Source organism: Pseudorca crassidens, chromosome 3 (assembly GCF_039906515.1).
Source record: "Pseudorca crassidens isolate mPseCra1 chromosome 3, mPseCra1.hap1, whole genome shotgun sequence".
Taxonomy (NCBI): domain Eukaryota; kingdom Metazoa; phylum Chordata; class Mammalia; order Artiodactyla; family Delphinidae; genus Pseudorca; species Pseudorca crassidens.
The window spans coordinates 43,778,134-43,795,520 of NC_090298.1; positions in this window are offsets into that span (position 1 = coordinate 43,778,134).

The window sequence follows — 17,387 nt, forward strand, 5'->3', positions numbered from 1 at the left end:
CAAATCAGAACTAGGTCACTTAAAGGGCAATGGCATGTATTACTTTGGTCAAATTTATTGACTCAGTTGTCTGAAGCTCATTTAAGAGACTTTGGAGCTACCCATATCTGAAGTTTAGACCTGGAAGATAGTCAGAGATCATTTAATCCAAACCCTCATGTTAGAACCTAGGATACTGAGGCCTAGAAAGGTTTTGTGAGATGCCCTCAGAGTGACTTCAGGCCCAGAGTACAGTATCTCTGAGAAGCAGGTAGTCAACCTGTTTTTCCACCACAGCAACAGACATCTGTTTCTTTTTTTTTTTTAAACATCTTTATTGGAGAATAATTGCTTTACAATGTTGAGTTAGTTTCTGCTTTATAACAAAGTGAATCACCTATACATTACATATATCCCCATATCTCTTCCCTCTTGCATCTCCCTCCCTCCCACCCCTCTAGGTGGTTACAAAGCATGGAGCTGATCCCCCTGTGCTATGTGGCTGCTTCCCACTAGCTATCTATTTTACATTTGGGAGTATATATAAGTCCATGCTACTTGCTCACTTTGTCCCAGCTTACCCTTCCCCCTCCCCGTGTCCTCAAGTCCATTCTCTAGTAGGTCTGCGTCTTTATTCCCGTCCTGCCTCTAGATTCTCCATAACCACTTTTTTTGTTTGTTTTAGATTCCATATATATGTGTTAGCATGTGGTATTTGTTTTTCTCTTTCTGACTTACTTCACTCTGTATGACAGACTCTAGGTCCATCCACCTCACTACAAATAGTTCAATTTCGTTTCTTTTTATGGCTGAGTAATATTCCATTGTATGTATGTGCCACATCTTCTTTATCCATTCATCTGTCGATGGACACTTAGGTTGCTTCCATGTCCTGGCTATTGTAAATAGAGCTGCAATGAACATTGTGGTACATGACTCTTTTTGAATTATGGTTTTTTCAGGGTACATGCCCAGAAGTGGGATTGCTGGGTCATATGGTAGTTCTATTTTTCTTTTTCTAAGGAACCTCCATACTGTTCTCCATAGTGGCTGTATCAATTTACATTCCCACCAACAGTGCAAGAGGGTTCCCTTTTCTCCACACCCTCTCCAGCATTTATTGTTTGTACATTTTTTGATGACGGCCATTCTGACTGGTGTGAGGTGATATCTCATTGAAGTTTTGATTTGCATCTCCCTAATGATTAGTGATGTTGAGCATTCTTTCATGTTTTTGTTGGCAATCTGTATATCTTCTTTGGAGAAATGTCTATTTAGATCTTCTGCCCATTTTTGGATTGGATTGTTTGTATTTTTTGATATTGAGCTGCATGAGCTGCTTGTAAATTTTGGAGATTAATCCTTTGTCAGTTGTTTCATTTGCATATATTTTCTCCCATTCTGAGGGTTGTCTTTTCATTTTGTTTATGGTTTCCTTTGCTGTGCAAAAATCTTTTAAGTTTCACTAGGTCCCATTTCCTTATCTTTGTTTTTATTTCCATTTCTCTAGGAGGTGGGTCAAAAAGGATCTTGCTGTGATTTATGTCATAGAGTGTCCTGCCTATGTTTTCCTCTAAGAGGTTTACAGTGCCTGGCCTTACATTTAGGTCTTTAATCAATTATGAATTTATTTTTGTGTATGGTGTTAGAGAGTGCTCTAATTTCATTCTTTTATATGTAGCTGTCCAGTTTTGTCAGCACCACTTGTTGAAGAGGCTGTCTTTTCTTCATTGTATATTCTTGCCTCCTTTATCAAAGATAAGGTGACCATATGTGCGTGGGTTTATCTCTGAGCTTTCTATCCTGTTACACTGATCTCTATTTCTGTTTTTGTGCCAGTACCAGACTGTCTTATTTACTGTAGCTTTGTAGTATAGTCTGAAGTCAGGGAGCCTGATTCCTCCAGTTCCGTTTTTCTTTCTCAAGATTGCTTTGGCTATTCGGGGTCTTTTGTGTTTCCAAACAAATTGTGAAGTTTTTTGTTCTAGTTCTGTGAAAAATGCCAGTCGTCGTTTGATAGGGATTGCATTGAATCTGTAGATTGCTTTAGGTAGTACAGTCATTTTCACAATGTTGATTCTTCCAATCCAAGAACATGGTGTATCTCTCCATCTGTTTGTATCATCTTTAATTTCTTTCAGCAGTGTCTTATAGTTTTCTTCATACAGGTCTTTTGTCTCCTTAGGTAGGTTTATTCCTAGGTATTTTATTCTTTTTGTTGCAATGGTAAATGGGAGTGTTTCCTTAATTTCTCTTTCAGATTTTTCATCATTAGTGTATAGGAATGCAAGATATTGCTGTGCATTAATTTTGTATCCTGCTACTTTACCAAATTCATTGATTAGCTCCAGTAGTTTTCTGGTAGCATCTTCAGGATTCTCTATGTATAGTATCATGTAATCTGCGAACAGTGACCATTTTATTTCTTCTTTTCCGATTTGGATTCCTTTTATTTCTTTTTCTTCTCTGTTGTGGCTAAAAATTCCAAAACTATGTTGAATAATAGTGGTGAGAGTGGGCAACCTTGTCTTCTTCCTGATCTTAGTGGAAATGGTTTCAGTTTTTCACCATTGAGAATGATGTTGGCTGTGGGTTTGTCGAATATGGCCTTTATTATGTCAAGATAAGTTCCCTCTATGCCTACTTTCTGGAGGGTTTTAATCATAAATGGGTGTTGAATTTTGTCCAAAGCTTTTTCTGCATCTATTGATATGACTGTATGGTTTTTATTCTTCAATTTGTTAATATGGTGTATCACATTGATTGATTTGCGTATACTGAAGAATCCTGGCATTCCTGGGATAAACCCCACTTGATCATGGTGTATGATGCTTTTAATGTGCTGTTGGATTCTGTTTGCTAGTAATTTGTTGAGGATTTTTGTGTCTATGTTCATCAGTGATTTGGCCTGTAGTTTTCTTTCTTTCTGACACCTTTCTCTGGTTTTGGTATCAGGGTGATGGTGGCCTCATAGAATGCGTTTGGGAGTGTTCCTCCCTCTGCTACATTTTGGAAGAGTTTGAGAAGGATAGCTCTTCTCTAAATGTTTGATAGAATTCGCCTGTGAAGCCATCTGGTCCTGGGCTTTTGTTTGTTGGACGATTTTTATTTATTTATGTATGTATGTATGTATGTATGTATGTATGTATGTATGTATGTATATTTCTGTACGTGGGCATCTCACTGTGTGGCCTCTCCCGTTGTGGAGCACAGGCTCCAGACACGCAGGCCCAGTGGCCACGGCTCACGGGTCCAGCCACTCTGCGGCATGTGGGATCCTCCCAGACCGGGGCACGAACCCACGTCCTCTGCATCGGCAGGCGGACTCCCAACCACTGCGCCACCAGGGAAGCCCTCTAATTCTATTTTTTTTTTTTTAAGAAGATGTTGGGGTAGGAGTTTATTAATTAATTATTTTTGCTGTGTTTCATCTTTGTTTCTGTGCGAGGGCTTTCTCTAGTTGTGGCAACCCGGGGCCACTCTTCATCGCGGTACGCAGGCCTCTCACTATCGCGGCCTCTCTTGTTGCGGAGCACAGGCTCCAGATGCACAGGCTCAATAGTTGTGGCGCACTGGCTTAGTCACTCCACGGCATGTGGGATCCTCCCAGACCAGGGCTCGAACCCATGTCCCCTGCATTAGCAGGCAGATTCTCAACCACTGCACCACCAGGGAAGCCCCCTCTAATTCTATTGATTTGAGTCTTCTCCCTTTTTTTCTTGATGAATCTGGCTACTGGTTTATCAATTTTGTTTATCTTCTGAAAGAACCAGCTTTTAGTTTTACTGATTTTTGCTTTTGTTTCCTTCATTTCTTTTTCATTTATTTCTGATCTGATCTTCATGATTTCTTTCCTTCTGCTAACTTTAGGGTTTTTTTGTTCTTCTTTCTCTAATTGCTTTAGGTGTAAGGTTAAGTTGTTTATTTGAGAGGTTTCTTGTTTCTGAAGGTAGGATTGTATTGCTATAAACCTCCCTCTTAGAAATGCTGTTTCTGCATCCCATAGGCTTTGGGTCGTCGTGTTTTCATTGTCATTTGTTTCTAGGTAATTTTTGATTTCCTCTTTGATTTCTTCAGTGATCACTTGGTTATTAAGTAGTGTATTGTTTAGCCTCCATGTACTTGTACTTTTTACAGATTTTTTCTTGTAACTGATATCTAGTCTCATAGAGTTATGGTCAGAAAAGATACTTGATATGATTTCAATTTTCTTAAATTTACCAAGGCTTGATTTGTGAACCAAGATATGGTCTATCCTGGAGAATGTTCCATGAGCACTTGAGAAGAAAGTGTAATCTGCTGGTTTTGGATGGAAGGTCCTATAAATATCAACTAAATCTATCTGGTCTATTGTGTCATTTAAAGCTTGTGTTTCCTTATTAATTTTCTGTTTGGATGATCTGTCCATTGGTGTAAGTGAGGTGTTAAAGTCCCCCACTATTATTGTGTTACTGTTGATTTCTTCTTTTATAGCCTTTAGCATTTGCCTTATGTATTGAGGTGCTCCTATGTTGGGTGCATAAATATTTACATTTGTTATAACTTCTTCTTGGTGTGATCCTTTGATCATTATGTAGTGTCTTTTTTTTTCTCTTGTGATAGACTTTATTTTAAAGTCTATTTTGTCTGATATGAGAATTGCTACTCCAACTTTCTTTTGATTTCCATTTGCATGGAATATCTTTTTCCATCCCCTCACTTTCAGTCTGTATGTGTCCCTAGGTCAGAAGTGGGTCTCTTGTAGACAGCATATATACGGGTCTTGCTTTTGTATCCATTCAGCCAGTCTACGTCTTATGGTTGTAGCATTTAATCCATTTACATTTAAGGTAATTATTGATATGTATTTTCCTATTACCATTTTCTTAATTGTTTTGGGTTTGTTATTGTAGGTCTTTTCCTTCTCTTGTGTTTCCTGCTTAGAGAAGTTCCTTTAGCATTTGTTGTAAAGCTGGTTTTGTGGTGCTGAATTCCCTTAGCTTTTGCTTGTCTGTAAAGGTTTTAATTTCTCCATTGAATTTGAATGAGATCCTTGCTGGGTAGAGTAATCTTGCTTGCAGGTTTTTCCCTTTCATCATTTAAAATATGTCCTGCCACTCCCTTCTGGCTTGCAGAGTTTCTGCTGAAAGATGAGCTGTTAACCTTATGGGGATTCCCTTGTATGTTATTTGTTGCTTTTCCCTTGCTGCTTTTAATATTTTTTCTTTGTTTTTAATTTTTGATAGTTTGATAAATATGTGTCTTGGCAGGTTTCTCCTTGGATTTATCCTGTATGGGACTCTCTGCACTACCTGGACTTGATTATTTCCTTTCCCATATTAGGGAAGTTTTCAACTATAACCTCTTCAAATATTTTCTCATTCCCTTTCGTTTTCTCTTCTTTTGAGACCCTTATAATTCGAATGTTGGTGTGTTTCATGTTGTCCTAGAGGTCTCTGAGACTGTCCTCAATTCTTTTAATTCTTTTTTCTTTATTCTGCTCTGTAGTAGTTATTTCCATTATTTTATCTTCCAGGTCACTTCTCCATTCTTCTGCCTCAGTTATTCTGGTATTGATTCCTTCTAGAGAATTTTTAACTTCATTTATTGTGTTATTCATCATTGTTTCTTTGCTCTGTAGTTCTTCTAGGCCCTTGTTAAACGTTTCTTGTATCTTCTCCATTCTATTTCCAAGATTTGGGTCATCTTTACTATCATTACTCTGAATTCTTTTTCAGGTAGACTGCCTATTTCCTCTTCATTTGTTAGGTCTGGTGGGTTTTTACCTTGCTCCTTCATCTGCTGTGTGTTTCTCTGTCTTCTCATTTTGCTTATCTTACTGTGTTTGGGGTCTCCTTTCTGCAGGCTGCACGTTCGTAGTTCCCGTTGTTTTTGATGTCTGTCTCAGTGGCTAAGGTTGGTTCAGTGGGTTGTGTAGGCTTCCTGGTGGAGGGTCCTAGTGCCTGTGTTCTGGTGGACAAGGCTGGATCTTGTCTTTCTGGTGGGCAGGTCCGCATCTGGTGGGGTGTTTTGGGGTGTCTGTGACTTTATTATGATTTTACGCAGCCTTTCTGCTAGTAGGTGGGGTTGTGTTCCTGTCTTGCTAGTTGTTTGGTATAGGGTGTCCAGCACTGTAGCTTGCTGGTCGTTGAGTGGAGCTGGGTCTTGGCGTTTAGATGGAGATCTCTGGGAGATTTTTGCGGTTTGATATTACGTGTAGCCTGGAGGTCTCTGGTGGACCAATGTCCTGACCTTGGCTCTCCCACCTCAGAGGCATAGGTCTGACACCCAGCTGGACCACCAAGACCCTGTCATCCACACGCCTCAGAATAAAAGGGTGAAAAGAAGAAAGAAAGGAAATAAAGGAAAGAAAGAAAGAAAAGTACATAAATAAAATAAGTTGTTAAAATAAATTTAATTATTAAAAATTTAAAATAATTTTTAAAAAAAGAAAGAAGAGAGCAACCAAACCAAAAAACAAATCCACCAATGATAACAAGCACTAAAAATTATACAAAAACAAAAACAAAACAAAAAAAAAAAAACGGACAGACAGAACCCTAGGACAAATGGTAAAAGCAAAGCTATACAGACAAAATCACAAACGGAAGCATACACATACACACTCACAAAAAGAGAAAAAGGAAAAAATATATATATATCTTTGCTCCCAAAGTCCACCGCCTCAATTTGGGATGATTTGTTGTCTATTCAGGTATTCCAGAGATGCAGGGTACATCAAGTTGATTGTGGAGCTTTAATCCGCTGCTCCTAAGGCTGCTGGGAGAGATTTCCCTTTCTCTTCTTTGTTCACACAGCTCCCGGGGTTTAGCTTTGGATTTGGCCCCACCTCTGCGTGTAGGGCACCTGAGTGCATCTGTTCTTTGCTCAGACAGAACGGGGTTAAAGGAGCAGCTGATTAGGGGTCTCTGGCTCACTCAGTCTGGGGGGAGGGAGGGGTACGGATGCGGGGTGAGCCTGTGGGGGCAGAGGCCAGCGGGACGTTGCACCAGCCTGAGGCGCGCAGTGCGTTCTCCTGGGGAAGTTGTCCCTGGATCACGGGAACCTGGCAGTGGCGGGCTGCACAGGCTCCTGGGAGGGCAGGTGTGGATACTGACCTGTGCTTGCACACAGGCTTCTTGGTGACTGCAGCAGCAGACTTAGCATGTCATGCCCATCTCTGAGGTCCTCGCTGATAGCCACAGCTCGCACCCATCTCTGGAGCTCGTTTAGGCGGTGCTCTGAATCCCCTCTCCTCGCGCACCGTGAAACAAAGGTCTCTTGACTCTTCAGCAGTTCCAGACTTTTCCCTGGACACCCTGCTGGTTAGCTGTGGCACACTAGCCCCCTCCAGGCTGTGTTCACATAGTCAACCCCAGTCCTCTCCCTGGGATCTGACCTCCGAAGCCTGAGCCTCAGCTCCCAGCCACCAAGCGTCCTGGTGGGTGAGCAGAGAAGCCTCTCAGGCTGGTGAGTGCCGGTTGGCACCGATCCTCTGTGCAGGAGTCTCTCCGCTTTGCCCTCTGAACCCCTGTTGCTGCACTCTCCTCCGTGGCTCCGAAGCTTCCCCCCCCACCACCTGCCATCTCCGCCAGTGAAGGGGCTTCCTAGCGTGTGGAAACTTTTACTCCTTCACAGCTCCCTCCCAGAGGTGCAGGTCCTGTTCCTATTCTTGTCTCCGTGTTTTCTTTTTTCTTTTGCCCTACCCAGGTACGTGGGGGAGTTTCTTGCCTTTTGGGAGGTATGAGGTCTTCTGCCAGCGTTCAGTAGGTGTTCTGTAGTTGTTCCATAGATGTATTTCTGATGTATTTGTGGGGAGGAAGGTGATCTCCACATCTTACTCTTCCACCGTCTTGAAGGTCTCTAGACATCTGTTTCTGATATAGCAGAAACACTGCTTTGCAGATTTCCTATAGGCTTTTATAAATAGAGAAACCTACATACTTACTATAAATCATCTTGTTTTAAAAATCATAAAATGGCAGGACTTCCCTGGTGGTCCAGTGGCTAAGACTCCACACTCCCAACACAGGGGTCCCAGGTTTGATCCCTGGTCAGGGAACTAGATTCCACATGCCACAACTAAGAGTTCACATGCCACAACTAAGAGTTCGTATGCTACAACTAAAGACCCTGCATGCTGCAACTAAAGATTCTGCACACCACAAGTAAAAGATCCCGCACGCCGCAACAAAGACCAGTCACAGCCAAATAAATAAATAAATATTTTTTAAAAATCAGAGAATGGCTTGATGAAGGAAAAATACAGAAAGATACAAAAGGTAGCTTTGGCCAGAGATGTAAACCAGACAGAAGAAAGCTTGAGGTAATACTCTAATCTGTACACAGATAAGATAGCTCCCTGCTGAGAGGAGACAGACTTCTCAAACGAGCCGCCTCTCAGACACCTGGATCACAGAGTGACGTGTTAGTCCAGAACAATCAGTTTAAGTAACAGGCTACTTCTTTTGAGACTTCTGCTTCTGGTCAAGATGTGGAAGGATAGTAAAAACCATCACCCCATTAGTAACAACTAAATAACCCAGACAAAATGAAAGTTTTTCTACAGGGCAGGGGAAGAGAGGTGAATACAGTGATGAACTTACTTCCAAGAGAAATAAGCTTTTCATAGGCAAGCAGGGGGTTGTGACAGCTTCCACACCTTGGGCATGTACCCATTGTGGGTACAGGCAGAATCTGGGTAGAGACGGAGAGACTTTTCACGGATGGAGGGACATTGGCCAAGCCTTTTAGGACAGTGTGGTCTGGCTAAAAGGACTGGAGTCTGGAAGTGTCCCAAATGTAAGGACAGAGCACTTGGACCAACAATTCTCCTCCTGACACTCCCCTCATTATGAGGCTTGCTGAGAAAAACAGCAGTTGTGGGAATGATTGATAAGCAGAGGGAAACTGTATAACTTTGCACATTCTGGATCTCTGCCAGAGTTTAATACAAAGGCAAACTAAAAACATCTGAAACTTCAGCCAATTCTCATCCAACTCATCTACTGACAAGGTCAAATAGCGATGAGATGAGGGAAGTTGGGCTAAACACAGGTGAACTCAATATAATATTAAACCTTTGCAAACACAACCCAAGAAGAAATCTGAATTACCAACTCATGGTTACCATCAGAGAGGAAATTCTTGCACTCTTTGGGAAATAAAACAAAATTATACTTTGGTATCCACTGTACATTCAAATATAATAGCCAAAAGAATCAATTAGAAAATTACATTACATGGAAAGAAGCAAAAAAAATATATAACGCATATTTAAGAAAAACAGTCATTAGAAACAGATTTGCAGATAACCCAGTTATTAGAATAAGCAATGACTTTAAAACAAATATTATGAATATATTCAACCGTTTACTAAAAAAAGGTGATTATATTAAGAGATGGAAAATCTTTAGAAATAGAAATAAAATTCTAAAAAAGAACAAAATGGACTTCTAGAGGGCTTCCCTGGTGGCACAGTGGTTGAGAATCTGCCTGCCAATGCAGGGGACACGGGTTCGAGCCCTGGTCTGGGAAGATCCCACATGCCGCGGAGCAACTAGGCCCGTGAGCCACAACTACTGAGCCTGCGCGTCTGGAGCTTTTGCTCCGCAACAAGAGAGGCCGCAGATAGTGAGAGGCCCATGCACCACGATGAAGAGTGGCCCCCACTTGCCACAGCTAGAAGAAAGCCCATGCACAGAAACGAAGACCCAACACAGCCAAAAAAAAAAAAAAAAAAGGACTTTTAGAGTCAAAAACCTACAATCTCTGAAAGTTAAAGATCACTGCATAAAATTAACACTAAATGTGACACTGCCCGAGACAGAATAAACTTGGAAACTTGTCAACAGAAATAATTTTAAGTAAAAATGAAAGAGGAAACCAGTTGGAAAAAAGAATGTCAATAACCTGTAGAATAATATCAAGAGATCTAATATACTGTAATTAGAGTACCAGCAAATATGGAGACAAATAATTGAACAGAAAAGATATTTGAAGAAATAATGGCTGATGGCAGCAACATGGATAGACTTGGAGAGCAATATGCTAAGTGAAATAAGTCAGACAGAGAAAGACAAATATGGTATGATAATACATCACTTATATGTGGAATCTAAAAAGTACACCAAACTAGTGAGTATAACGTAAAATAAGCAGATTCATAGATATAGAGAACAAACCAGTGGTTACCAGTGGGGACGGGGGAGGGGCAATATAGGGGTAGGGGAGTGGGAGGTACAAACTATTGGGTGTAAGATAGGCTCAAGGATGTATTGTAAAACACAGGGGAATATGGCCAATATTTTGTAACAACTGTAAATGGAAAGTGACCTTTAAAATTGTATAAAAATAAAAATTTGTTTAAAAAAGAATGGCTAAAAAGTCTTTACATTTTGAAAAATACCAACCCACAGATCCAAGAATGGAATCCAAGAAATTCAACAACTCTCTAATGGGATGATACAAAGAAAACTATACCGAGGTATGTTATAGCCAGATTGCTGGAAACCAAAGAAAAAGAGAAAACATTCGGAAAAAAAGAGATATTATGTACAGGGTAATAGCAATACAAATGACAGTTAATGCCTCATTACAAAAAAATGCAACTCAGAATACAGTGAAAGTATACCTTTAAAGTGCTGAAAAGAAAGAAGCAAAACAAAATCTGTCAACCCAGAATTTTATATCTAGTGAGTATATCGTTTAGATGTGAGGGTAAAATTGAAGATATTTTTGGATAAATGAAATCTGAGATAATTTGTCACAGCGTACCTGCACTATTAAAAAATACTAAATAAAGGTGTTTAGGCTAAAGGGAAATGATACCAGGTAAAAACTCAGATCTATAGAAAGGAGTGAAAATTGCCAGAAATGATGATTATGTGGGTAAATATAAATTATGCTTTTTCTCTTGATCTATTTGAAAGACAATTAACTGTTTTTGAAAGCAAAAATAATAAAAATGTATTGTGGGGTTTATAAAGTATAAGGGAAATATATGACAACAATAGCATAAAGAATGTGAAAGAATAAATAGAAGTAAATTCTTATATGTGAAGTAACATATATTAATTCAAGGCAGACAGATGACACGTTATTTTGTATTCTTAATTTTTTTAAAGATTTATTTTATTTATTTATTTTTGTCTGCGTTGGGTCTTCTTTGCTGCGCGCAGGCTTTCTCTAGTTGTGGCGAGCGGGGGCTACTCTTGGTTACGGTGCACAGGCTTCTCATTGTGGTGGCTTCTCTCGTTGCGGAGCACGGGCTCTAGGCACGTGGGTTTCAGTAGTTGTGGCTCGCAGGCTCTAGAGCGCAGACTCAGTAGTTGTGGCGCATGGGCTTAGTTGCTCCACGGCATGTGGGATCTTCCCGGATCAGGGCTCGAACTCATGTCCCCTGCATTGGCAGGCGGATTCTTAACCACTGCACCACCAGGGAAGCTCGACATGTTATTTTTTCTGTTACATACAAAGGGAAGCTGAAGCTCAAAGAGGCTCTTTGACTTGATCAAGGTAATAAAGCAAGTTAGTGGTCAAGCTTAGGCTAGGAACTTGGTCCTTAGATTCTGGCCTATTGCTCTTAAAGCAAAGTTGGGATTAAGTAAAATATATTGCATGGATGCCTAATGGTTAATCCAAGGCTTTACATAACTAAATGGATCTTATTTCTTAGTCTACAAGGTTTTCTTTATGATGAATCATTTTATTTATCTAAGAGTCCCCATTTCCCCCTATGGGTTGGCATATTATTTATAAAGTGTACAAGGGAAAGGGAAACATGCATGATTCTGCTTCATTTACAGCTTCCTTTTTCTGTTGTTTCTCCTGAAATCAATTTATCTCCCTCCACTGACTACATCTGGTTATTAATCAAGAACAAATGAAGAAAAGTAATGTGAGGAGAGGGGAGTTTAAGTAGAGGGTCTTTGGAGGGGTGTGCATTTAACCAGGTGTTATAAAAAGAAATGAAAGTCCATTAAGTATAAGAAAATTGTGTCTCTGTTTTTCACTGACTGTAATATGAGCTTTTCACCTTTTGGTTTGCATCTAGTGTATCTTGACTATGAAGGAGGATTATGTCATCCAGTCTCGTTGAGTCAGATTTTAGCATAGAACAGGATGACCTTCAATAATCATTGGCAAAGAATAATTCATGCCATCCCTGCTGCTATTTCAGAAGCTCTCTGCCTGTCAGTCAGCAAACAGCACTCCATCCGATAGCCCATTTCCAAAACAAAGAACATGGTAGTACCATTCTTATCAGTTCTCAGCTTTGCATGGGCCAAGAGGAATCCTTTGAAACTTAGGCTTTAAGTAAAGGCAACTGGGATCTCTAATCCACCCATATCAAATGGCAACCCGACATAACCAGGGCTTCTAGGGCAGAACAATTGTAAATAGCTGCTGCAAGCTGGAGGAAAAGCAGCTCCATTTTTGTCTTGGCGTACAATGCACTTCCTTTGTGGGTCATTTAGAGGCAGTGCAACCTTGCAAACAGATCAGTCCTTCTGGCTGGACCAACATAAGAATACAGGAGGCAATGGTGGGGAAACATTTCAGACGTGTTAATGGACTGTGCCCAAGAACCGGGGGTTAGGCAACTCCCATGTCTGTAGAAGATCATGGGAAAGAACCATAAAATTTTCCTGGTTCATCTTGATTTAAGAATCAGGGCATCATTCAAAAAAGACTGTGATAGAGTAGTCAGATTCATAGAGACAGAAAGTAGAATGGTGGTTGCCAGGGATTGGGCCAGAGGGAAATGGGAATTATTATTTAACAGGGATGGAGTTTTAGTTTGGGAAGATGAAAAAAGATCTGGAGATAAACGGTGGTGACAGTTGCACAACAATGCAAATGTACTTAATGTCACTGAACTATAACAAAAAGAGTTAAAATGGTAAATTTTATGTTATATGTATTTCACTACAATTTATTTTTTAAAAGGAAAAAAAACTGTAAGTAAGTTCATTAGTAGTTGGCCCCAGTTAGCTTGGAGAAATTGATAGTTCAATATTGTTTTTAGCACCTGGCAAACTTTGTACACTTCCTCACTGCATCTCTCAGATTCTCTCAGCTACTGTAAATATACAGGATCCAGTTCTGTTTCGGAGGGGAGAAGGTAAGATTGGGAGATAAAGATATCCAAAAATAAAACTAAATATGATATTAGCATTAATATTCTGTGCCAGGCATCATGTTGCCAATTTATCTATAGTTTCTTCAACCCAGGACTGAGCAGATACCTATTGGTCTGATTTTAATAAGAATTCTTACATAATACCTGAAGTCCTTGCAATTAACCCGATTAACGTACTTCAGGAGTAGCAGATGTGTTGCTGGTGAGATTGAAGGTCAGCTGGTTGTGAAACAGGTATTAACGTCCTTGTAGGTCACTTTTTCAAAATTTGAACTACAAGATTTTTTTTTTAAAGAAATAAAACTTTTCTCCTACCCCTGAGAATAAATCCATAGACCCTTGTTTGAGAAACATTGACTTAAACAACTGAAGCCTTCTTCTATGAAACTGCCTTGCAGTTGTGAATTACCACTGCAGAAAGAAGTTTTGTCCTTCTATTGCTAAAAAATTTAAGATCATCATTGTAAGAAAAACATCAAATTAAAAATTTTTAATTTTTCTTATAATTTCTGGGCCTCCCTCACCCTTCAAGAACTTGCTCAAGGACCTACCTCTGTTTGAGAAATACTTTCATTAAAAAGTTCTGAGAGCCTCTGACAGCCATTACTAATGGGGAAAAAAAGCAGGGAAAATAAAAAGGTTTTGTTGGTGGTGGCGATTGTTGGCAAAAACATTTTTTAAAATGAATTTACTTCCTAAAATGGGACGTAGGGTTAGGAAATAAATGTGTGTCTATATGGAGGGAGAAATGCTTTGTAAGTAGTTATTTTATTTTCAGTAGATAGTAGGTGGCTTGATTGGGCACGTTCAACTATTTTAGAAAATGGTGCCTAGTGAAAATAGTCTTCTGCAACAAGACTTGGGGTACCTCCATTTCAGCACCCCCATTCTTCTCAAGCAATTTGATAAGGGTGACTTATTTGGAAATTTAGAGAAAACTGCCTTGATAGTATTTGTATGAGTTGATTTGGTTTTTCCCTTGGGCTGTATAGCTGCTAGCCATTTATTGCCTGCTTGGTCTAGGGGTAGGTTTTTTTTTGTTTGTTTTTTTGATTTTTGTTTTTTTTCCCTTTCCTCTCTGTGGTTCCTACAATAGAAATAATCATTTTTTTAAAATGGGAAAGAACTCACTCCCTTTTCATAATCTCAGCTACAAATCTGCTTTTGATTCTGCATGTTTCATTTTGTTCCCTGAAGGATAATTTGGAGATTTGAGTAATTATCCCAAGACTCATAGGAGACTCTTTTGAAGGCGGGCAATTCTGCTGTGGTGGAGTCGGCCGCTGTCAAGCATTAACTTCTTAATAATGAAGTCTTTCAGGCCCTCGGCTATCGCACAAAGATGCACTTGAAGCTAGTGGCTGGGCGGAGTGTAAGCGGACCACTTCTATTCTTTCCTTAGACAAAATAGTCCTCTTGATCTCTGGGTTGGAGCTATTTTTATTTTAGTTCACTCCTTTTTTGCTTTTTAACTTGGTGGGCAAGTCTTTCACTTATATTTTGATCCACTGCTTAATCTGTTGCCTTTTTTTCAAACAGACCTGCAAAAAGACACCCACCCTTCCCCATATCCAGCAACTAGCTCCCCCTTTCAGTATATTTAGAATCCTCCCTTTTTGAAAGAGCAGTGACTCAACTTCTGAACTAAATGCGCATTTGCTCCTCTGATCACAGTACACTTCCTGCTATTAACACGTAATGTCCCTGGCACAGCACTGGGGACAATCACACCTGCAATTAACAGCCAAATTAGAGTGTATATTTTCTTGGCAAGCAGGGTCCACCAGAAGTTCAAGAACAGCTGCTGCCCTCCCCTCCAATTCTCTCTGCTTTTCAAGTTCACAGCAGCAAAATGAACTAGAAATTTTTGTTTCCTGTTTGATAAATCAGCGTATTTTAACTAATTCAGCAAATACTTACTGAGTGCTTAGTATGTAACAGACACAGAGGTAGACAGTGCTCTTTCTCCCACTTGTCACCAGAAGTACTGTGCCTAGGGCCTATGAGTTTGAAAAGGTTTATGAAAATACTAGACCTGATATACTTATATTATAATATAATGTAGCAATTATATACATATGTATATATTACCATCCTGTGTAAGCACAAAACTAATAAATGGTTAATTAAATCAACAGTCAACCAGCAACATATCAACTTAACTAATTGCAGACATTAAAAGAATCTCATTACATTTAGAAGCAATTTATAGGTAGATTTTTCTCACTTTTCAAAGATTCCCAAGTATTCTGCTTGTGAACAAAATTAATTTTTCATAGCCAGATAATTTCAAAAGCAAATTTATTTCATTTTAAAAACTATCTCAATTGCTTTCAAAAATTATACTTAATCGGAGATGTATAGGTATCAAAATGCTTAATATGATAAGAGCCTCTGCAGGCCTTAAAGCATCCCAGTGAGAGCAGATGAGACGTGCAGAGATATCAAAGAGGAGGCCCCTGCCTTCCGGAGCCTTACAATCCCTGGGGACAGATGTGGCTACCTAGAAGGCTAGTACACTAGTAAAGGAAATGCAAAAGATGTGTTTAGGAACCTGCTGTGCTCCTGTTAATACTTTGCTTTTATAAAGCACACATCACTCCCAAATAGGGCTTAGTATGTATAGTCTCTGCAACTTACTGCCCTTTGGAATGTTGGAAGACAACTCTCATGCCAACCCAGAACTCCTTTCTTTTCTGCTTCTTTCTGCTCCTTATATAATATCATTCTAATCATTTTCTTTTGACCATACCTCAGTTTGTGTCTTATAATGTCTGGTGCCCAAAAAGGAAAATTACGCTCCAGATGTGGTGTAACAAGTACAAAATATGTAAGAGTCCTGTCACGCCACTAGAATTTTATTCTTATTATTAATTCAGCTGCATCATGACTATTGGGCATGTCCTCAACCAAAACACAGATTGCCCTCAACAAGTGAAGGTGGCTTTCCAAATATCTTCACATTTATATTTGTTAAAGGTAGTTTTGCAATTCCCCCTCCCCTCAAAAAACAAAAACAAACTTGATTTTGTTATTTGGCTTAGTTATTATCTCTCCCAGTTTTGTGCCACCTTAAATGTGATAAAGCATGCCTTCTGCATTGGGGTGGGCAAAGATGAGCAAGTACTAAATAGAATGGGGGCCTGCACCCCAGGGATTACCCCCAAATTATGTCAGTCCCTGTGGGTAGCTTGTTCCATCAGACTTAAGAATCCAACAATGGTATGATTCTCTATTTTGTCAATGGAGATATCATAAATTGTTTCTTTAATACTTTACTGAAACAATGACATTCTGATTTTCAAAAACCACCCAAGCGGAAACGATGCTTCTGTAGTTTCCACTTACAGTTTAATATTACATGTCACATATAATTTTAACATTACATGACCCAGGATTCATATGTACTAACTCATTATTACATTTCTTGTAGAGGCAAAATATCTGAGTCTAGGACGATGAAGTTAAATTTACATGATACTGTAGAATCAGTAAAGATAATGGTAATACACTGGTCGTGGTAAAGCTATAAATTTGGAAGGGACCCGAACAGGTCATTTCTTCAACCCTCTGCCTCCAATTAAGTCATGCCTCAAATCTGTCTCAGTTTCCCTTAGGTCTTCCTTTATCTGTCTCCTTTGAAATTCTGCATAAAGGACACAATTTTTTGAGTTGTCATGGACATTTTAATTTTTAAAGTTTCAAGAACAGTGTCCAATTCAATGTTCCTCATCTGGCTTTGCCTTTTGGCCCAGATCTAAAGTAACCGGACCTCTGGTAAGTACGTAATGGCCTAGGGGACGCACGGTGTGGGTCCTGCTCTGGATTAAAGGGCTCAGGAACTCAGCGAAGGCGCCACATTCCCTGGCCCTGTTAATTAGCCATGCCTGTTGCTAATAAGTCTCTGGAGATATTTTATCAGGATCACAGAAGCAATTTGTGATGCCCAGAGTGGAAGAAAAAAAACAACAGCCCGGCTTTATAAATCTCATAGAAAAGAACTTTGCCTTCTTTACAGACTCATTCTCCTTATAATTTGATTTTTTTCAAAACCAGAACAACAGAACATAGAAATAAAACCTCAGTAATTCAAAGTGAATTATGGAAATGTATTTCTCTTTTCCCAGTTGTGTAATTCAATTCAGCGGTCTTATCCTTCAACAAAACCCTTACTATTATTAGCTGAAAGCATGAGTTTATAATCATTTTTTAAAATTCTATGGACCTCATCCATGGAATTTGTTTGCTCTTCAATACTCTCTCTCCCCCCAGGGACTCATTACTC